The sequence below is a fragment of the Gymnogyps californianus genome, chromosome 20 (genome assembly GCF_018139145.2).
Source record: "Gymnogyps californianus isolate 813 chromosome 20, ASM1813914v2, whole genome shotgun sequence".
Lineage (NCBI taxonomy): Eukaryota > Metazoa > Chordata > Aves > Accipitriformes > Cathartidae > Gymnogyps > Gymnogyps californianus.
This window is the reverse complement of record NC_059490.1, coordinates 10,916,964-10,924,671: the sequence shown is the minus strand read 5'-3', so window position 1 is coordinate 10,924,671 and position 7,708 is coordinate 10,916,964.

The window sequence follows — 7,708 nt, the reverse complement described above, 5'->3', positions numbered from 1 at the left end:
CCCGCTCCCTCCCCCCCCCCCCCCCCCCTTCCCCGCCGCCGGCTGCCCGGACACCGCCCTTCCCGCTTCCCCCGCCCCGGATCGGCTCCTCCCCGCTATGGTACGGTCCCGATTTTCCCCTCGACCCTCACGGGCCGGGTCGGGCCTGGGGCGGTGCACCGAACGCGCCTCCGCCGCCTCTCACCTCACGCCGGGCGGCGGGTAGGCCCCGCGCGCCACGGCCTTCCGCGCCGTGCGCCGTGCGCGTGCGCGCGCCCCCGGGCCCGCCCCGCCCCTCGGCGGCTGTGGCTGCTGCTCCCGCGCTGTGGGGCTGCGAGTGCGTGGGGCTCCCACGGGGCAGGGGCAGCGGCAGGGCCTGTGCACCGCGGCGGGGGAGGCTTTTTTCCCCCCCCCCAGGCGCCAGCAGCTGTGTGTGACGTGCGGTGCGTCCCCGTCTCCTCCGCCCCGCAGCTGACAGGGATGTGCGCCTCTTGATCCATCGCTTTGGCGGCTGCCCGGTGCGGTGCGTAGTGAAGAGGCCTTGGCGGCCTCGGCTCTCCCTGGGATACAGCGCTGTGCTGCACTGCAGATACACCAGGGAGGAATTTAAACTCCTTCCCATAGCAGTTAATACATCAGCTTTCAGATGGTTCCTGCCAACGAAGTCATCTTTTCGGGTTCATCCTTTAAGTTTCTGAGGTAGTGAAGGCAACTCTTGGCTGACTTTGGCTTGATAAAGGGCTCTCCAGTCCCTTCCCTGTCTGCCTGCAGGCACTATCCTGCCTACGAGATCTTCTCCTGGCTGTCTCCCATGTACACTGCGGATGTCCTTGTGAACTGGGTGCGCATGTGGGCTTGTTGAGAACATCCAGTCAGAGGGATTTGAATAGGGCTTAACGAGCCTTGCATTGCATAAAACCCTAAAGCTCGGGAATGATTTAGCTAGTTGCTTTGTTTAAAATAGTCATTTGTTTTTGTATTAGACGGCCTGCACGGCCAACCTGGCACAGTGGCAATACGAACCTCATGGTATCTCTCGTCACCTCTGCGGTAGCCTCGTATGCTGTATTGTGTTCCCATGGGGACATGGTACTCATTCAGAGCCTGGTGCAATTGTACAGCAATGCTGACAATTAAAATGTGGTTTAACACAGTTATTAAGTAGGTTCTCTGTATGTTTATGGTGCCTTGGTGCTGGCAAATGTAACTGGTATTTCATGGATTTCAAAGACTTGCTTATACTTGGGCGCTGTTCTTGCAGTAAACTTGAGCTGCCTGGAACACCTCACATGGTGTGTCTACCCCACATAGCTCCATGACCCCGTACCTCTTCCACAAAAAAACTCCTGTCATTACTGTTTCTGTGCAACATTTTTTTTTATGCTGTTGTGAGATACTAATTTTGTGTGAAATTCTTCTGGTGCCCCTCAGAGCATGCATGATGTTGATTTAGATGAACAGGATCTGCCTCACTGGGGGGAAGTGCTATACTGTTCACTGCGAGGCTCGAAGGCTGCTTCTATTCATTTATGCAGATTCTGGGAACTTGAGATGAGAGCTGTTCTCTGTAGCAGACAGATGTAGCCTTTGGCAGTTCATATCTGAGAGCTGAAGATTGCGTTAGATATAAGTACATTGCAATAGATCAGAGATTCGCTTTGTATCAGCACATGAAAATGTGCACCTACTCAGACCTAGGCAAAGGCTAAAGCTCAAAAATTAGTGTCTGCGTTATTCCCGTTGAGGCTGGAGGAGAAGGTCTGGTGTCCTAGGATGAGTTTGCTACATGTATGCTCCTTGTCTGAACTATTTAACTGCAAGACTAAAACTACTGGAAATTATTTCCTTTTCTTTTTGCCCTGGCCCCAAATGCATGTGAAAAATTATGGGGAAAAATTAAGAGTTTGGAAGAGGCAGAGTTTGGAACATCAATGAAATATTTATTACTTATGCTAACAGGTTTTTCCTGTATTTGGGAATTAAAATAAGAGTCTAGGTAGTTAATGGAAAGAATCAGCATATGAGTGTCTTCTCAAAAGTTGCTTTCTGCTGTTTCTAGTAAGTGGTAAGGGAAAGGTGATGCATCTTCGCAGGTAAAAAAGGTGTTCCTCTGAGGCCTGCAGCTTTTCACGGGTAGGTTTCATGGATGATAATGATTTTGGATCTTTTTGTGTAAGGGTCTTGCTATTATGCGTCTGTCTGGCAAGGGAAGAAAAAATATTCATGAGGAATGTTAAACAACCCTACTCCTAGAGTCTTATACCAGTGCTCGCATTTTTCAGATCAGTAATTTAGTGGTGCGACACCTCCTGGCTGAACTGAACTAAAGACGTTACAGCATGCCTGATGTCTCCTGGAGGGAGCAATGACATAAAAAGTCTTTTGCCTTAAGTGTGTTCAAATGGTTTTCAGCTTAGTAGAGGCCCAAAGGTGTTACCACCTGATGGCTGTTCAGTGGCTTGTGTGAAATGGCTCTTAAGGGTCTCAGTTCAATTTCCGAACCTCTCACTATAGCACATTTTTCACTACAGTTACACTCCAAGAAGATCTAAGTGGATAATTGGTACTGAATAATGTGCTCACATGCTGCCTTTTTCTACTCAGAAGTTTTAACAAATGAGGTAATTTTCATTTGCTGTTTGAAATTATTTACTGATAATTTCTGCAAATTAAATGCTCTCAAGCGGTTTGTTCTGTATGTGTAACATCCAGAGGGCTTCTTGTGTGTCAGCAGGGCTAAGCACTCCTGTCTCACTACAAGGCAATTGTTAGAGCTGGGTGACAGACAAGTAACTGGATAAGCCGAAGTTAAGTGACTTGATCCCAAGTCACAGCAAGAGGTGGGAGTAGACTGTAACTGTTCAACCTCAGCAGTTCACTTAATGGGGTAGGAAGCACAAGATTAAATCATTTCTTCATGAAAAGGCAGCTTAATAATTCAGGGATATGTACTTTTTTGAGGGGGAAGGGATAGGTCTATCTTCAAGCACAGTAATTGTTGCTTAGATGCACCTAAAGCCAGGTTACCCTGTGAAGAGTGGAATGGATGAGCCCAGACTGGCCCCATACATCCTCCCCACGCCGACAGTCCCAGCTTCCCTCCTGTCTCCCTTAGCTCCCTCCTGTCTCCGCTTGTGCCCACGGGCACGATGGCACATGCTGCGTGTGCTGTTTGCCCAGGAGGTACACGAGGCTTGTCAGATGGCTGCCAGCCAGCATGGGGATGGCTGAGCCCACCCAGCTTCCCCCGGGGACAGATTTGGCTGTCTCCTTACTACCTAATCAGATCTTCACTTGGAAACTTGCTTGCATTGAGGCCTGCTATCGCTTGGTCAGATTTGGTTGACGCTGAGTGGTTGTACCTGGGGAAGGGAGGCTGAGAGTCAGACAAAAGCTTCCAGTGGCTTCTGTTCTGTGCCCTTCATAAACGGGGTTAAAAGGGTTGGTGTTTTGTCATGCACTGGGACACAGGCTGCAAACAAGCTTCTGCTCCTGCTCCATACGCTGTTGATCCAGGCAGGGCACAAGCACTTGGGAAAGAAGGAAAAGCAGTTAGGGGTGTGTAGGGGATGGTGGGGAATACCAACTGTTCAAAACTAAAAAAAAGGCTATGTGTTTCTGGAGGGGACATGGTGAATGCTACTGGATTTTTAGGCATCGAAGTAATATGGCTTTATAGAAGGAAGTTGGCATATCGCAGCCCCTGATGTCTTTTGTTTTCAGTATCTCCTTCTTGTATATATGTCCTCAACCAGCATGCTTAAATAGTTCGTCCCGCAGCCTAGAAGACTAGAGAGGGTTACCTGTCCTTTCAAAGTCTTGCCTCTTTCACCCCTAAACTGTTCTTCCTCTGGCATCAGGAGTACCTCTCCCAGCTGGCCAGAAGCTGCCCATTCACAAGAGCACAAGGTTGTTCTGGGCTGCTTTTTGGCAGAATTGCCTCACATTGACAGCAGTAATTTGGGGAGCAGTTGATTGCAACCAAAAATCAGACCAGTAGCTGGGTTGACAGGCAGCTAGTGAATTACTCTGCTGCTAGTCTCTGCTGAGGAGGAGGAACAAGGTTTCCTCTAGGAAGAGCAGTGTACTGTTATATCAAGAAGTTTGTGAGATGGTTGCAGTCATCATAGTACAGTGAATTCAGGAGGTCTGCAAATTTCAGACCATGTATTTTTCTTGTCTCACTGTATTAAGCACACAGCTTCTGTCCATATCTGTAAAGACAGTTCTCCCTTCCTGAGAACTTGGTAAACATATTTCAACTCATCAGTCATACTTACAAGGCTGTGGGGGATTGAGATGAGAAGCTATCACGTTCAAAAACTTACCAGGCAGGGAACTTCATATATAACAAACACGATATAGGGTATTGCGAAGGCTAACAGGATGCAAGCGATGAACACTTTTATGACGATACTTAGTTTTTGTCTGTTCAGCATATCTTTGTCATTTGTGGATGGAATTCCCTCTAAAATGAGATGGCGAAGAATATTTAAAATGTGTTTACAAGTCTTTGACAGTTCAAAATGTTCTTCATTTCGGTTAGGTTGGGCTAAGTTAGGTGGACCAGAGCAGAGGAACAATTCAGAGTCTTCTGTAGGCTTTCACAGGAAGCTGTAAATCTCTCTAGAATCTCAGAAACTTTTTACTTTAAAATATTTCAGATATCTTTCAGTTCCTGCCTGGTCCCCAGATGGAATTGGTGTGTAAGCCCAATCACAGTAGTAAGGCTTGTAACTTCCCGCTGAAGTCAGGTGAGGTTTTTAAGGGAAGCTAGGAGCCCTCGTGGGACACACTTAAACATGGGTAACTTCATGTGAAGGTTGGTGCTTAAATACTGTTTTCTCATTACAGCCATGGATTCACAAAGCACCTGGGCCAATGCATTTATTAGTAGAGACAATACTGCTATTCAAAGAAACTGCTGTTTGGGAGAACTTTGTCAAGGTTGTGTGTGTGAAAGCCAGTATCTTTTTCTATCCTTACACCTCCCGCTATGCTGCTTTTGTGACTCTGGAGGCAGAACTGGTACTTACTCTCTAACGTTTGGTTTTCTTGGTGCACATGCGGGACAGTCAAACCCTCTGCAAAAATTTTCAGCTTGGGCACCTTTGCTGTTATAACACAATTCGATATCCCTGCTAGAAACACTGGAAAGAAAAAGAAGTTTTAAAACAGATGTTTGTTTCTATTTAAACTGAAGAACCAGAAGCAGTTGAAGGCTAGAATTACTTGCAGGCTGACACAGTTGGCAAGAGGTGGCAGCGAACCTGGCAATTTGCAGTGAAGTACTAGAGAACTTCAAGTTCAAAACTACAAGTTTTCTTGCTTGTATGCAATTTCCCAATGTACAGAATTTTCTATATGTATTAATATTGGAAACTATATTTGCCAAAACTTCCTGACCCTCCCAAAAGGAGGGAAAACAACAGTATGGAATTGTTCCAAAACCTGAAGCTTTCAGTAGTGTTAATTCTAGATCATTACTTTCTCTAGGGTTTTTTTTTTTTTTTTTTTTAATAGAAAGGTACAAGTAGTCTTTTTTAATAACTGCTAAGGTATCAGCTATATGAGATTGAAGACTGCCATCCTCTGACATACCTAAACATATATTTGCTACATTGAAGTTTTTACCTTTTTCTCTAAGAATAAATTTTCTCTGAAACTTTTTCCTGTGGCGTGTCAGTAAAACACAGGTGTGGCCGACAGCAGGTTTCCTGCCTGCACTGGGAATGACTTTCAGGCTCTGCAGGGTACATTTCTCTACTGTCTGGCCTGTCACATCTCCATGCATCTTCTCCAAATACAGCAGATTGACTTGCACGGGGCTTTGAAGACTAAAGCATTCCAGAGTGATGACTTTTTGGGTTCTGCTTAACTTTCCCTTGGTTGCTGCTATCCCAGGGGCTGGAAAAGAATAAGAAAGATGAGAAATGGCTTCTCTTAAATTATTTGCAATTCTTCTTGCAAAAGATTCAGGCCAGCACAGTTAGCTGTGAGGGATGTACTGCTGTAAGGGAACTTCAGAGACAGCTCGCTGTTAATGTTACAATGAGGAAAATTCAAGCAGGTTCTCTTTGTCTAATTCCTTTGGTGGTTCTTTTTTGTCCGACTAGCTTTATTCTTAAGGCCCAAGCACACAGTAAGTTGCTACACTCGGGCGGACAATGTTCACACCGTCTAACTTTATAGTAACATAACTACCTATGGGCAACTCCCTGAATAGTCGACAGACAGACCCGACAGACAGACTCTGTTTGGGGTCCCCGTTGCCCTTGGGGACTCAAAAGGCAGTGTGGGAGCTGAGGCCCTTAATCGAGGCGCTCAGAGGCTGAAATCTGAAAGTTTCAGATTTTATGCATAATTACTGACGGCAAGCGACACCAGCCCATCAAAGGTTGCTATAATGGTCTCTTTGGTTTTTAGCAAAACAGAGCTAAAATTTTGCATGATCTTTTGTATCCTTTTTGGTCAGGTGGCTGAGGAATAGCTGAGACAGCTGAAAATGTTAACCACACCATTAAGAGCCCTGACAGCTTTCCTCTTCCATTGACTCCTTACCTTGCAGGAAGATGTTCAGGCTTCTTACGCTGCCAGATATTTCTGAGGCATTTTCCACGTGACATTTGTAGTCTCTGGGGTCTGAGGGAATGGAGTGAAGGATGAACCACTTTTAATTACAATGCACAGTTAAGTCAGTACTACCCTCTTTTAGTAACTAATTTTAAATGTCAACGTTTTGCTGACAGCAAAGGTGCAAGAATTTGAGGTGAGGGCGTATGGATTAAAGACTTAGTTCAGCATATGGTAGAGGAGAGAAAGTTAACATACAAAGATATATTTGTTCCTAATATTACATAAGTTAGTCTCTTACAAAATCCTTAATTTTGTTCAGTTAGAACTTGCAACTATGTGAACAACTCACCTTTTCTGCTGAGATTGTTGTGCGCAAACAGTAAGCTAAATATTAATATTGTGAGCATAATTACATCTTCTCTTGATCACCTCGAAGCCCTTTTTATCTTTATTGCTTCCTTTGAGTAATGTTGTAAAGGTATTTAAGCAGATACTCAGCTGATCAGTAGAGATCCCTCAATAGCTCTGTCATCATATATTCCTGTTCAAAACTCCTCCACCTTTAACCTGGTCAACATATGGAGGGTTTAAAGTTAGAGCCTTATTCACTGGAGATTGAACGAATTTCTAGTTTTGACCCAATCAGGAGAAATGTGGAATTTGGTAAAAAATAGACCTGGAAAAAAATCTTACCTGTCGGTCAAATTTCCTTTCAATAGGTATGTCACAAATTAACCCTGGTCCTGAACCCAAGTCCCAGAGTTAAGCACTGAAATGGGTGAAACAGGTAAACACGGCGTCTCGTGGGAGAGGGGTCCGGGCCACACTGGGGTCTTGGTGTGGGCTGCGGGCCGCTGGTTGCCGTGGGGCTGAGCTCCTTCTAGAATGGGCCCCATGGCAGCCACCCCATTGCTGAGGGGCAAACAGAACCCTTTCCTAGAGCCTTCCCCCCCCAAAGAGAGGGTTCTCAGCAACCTCCTGAGAGCTGTGGGGGGGCTTGAGCCTTCCCGGGCCCTGAACACCCGCGGGCCAAGGGCAAGCCTTGGTGTGCAAGCGTGGCTAAATACACCGTGCCGCTGGGTGAAGTAAAACCAGCACCACGTAATCCCTCAGCTGGCATCGCCTGCGCTCACAGGTCGTTTGTAAAGAGGAG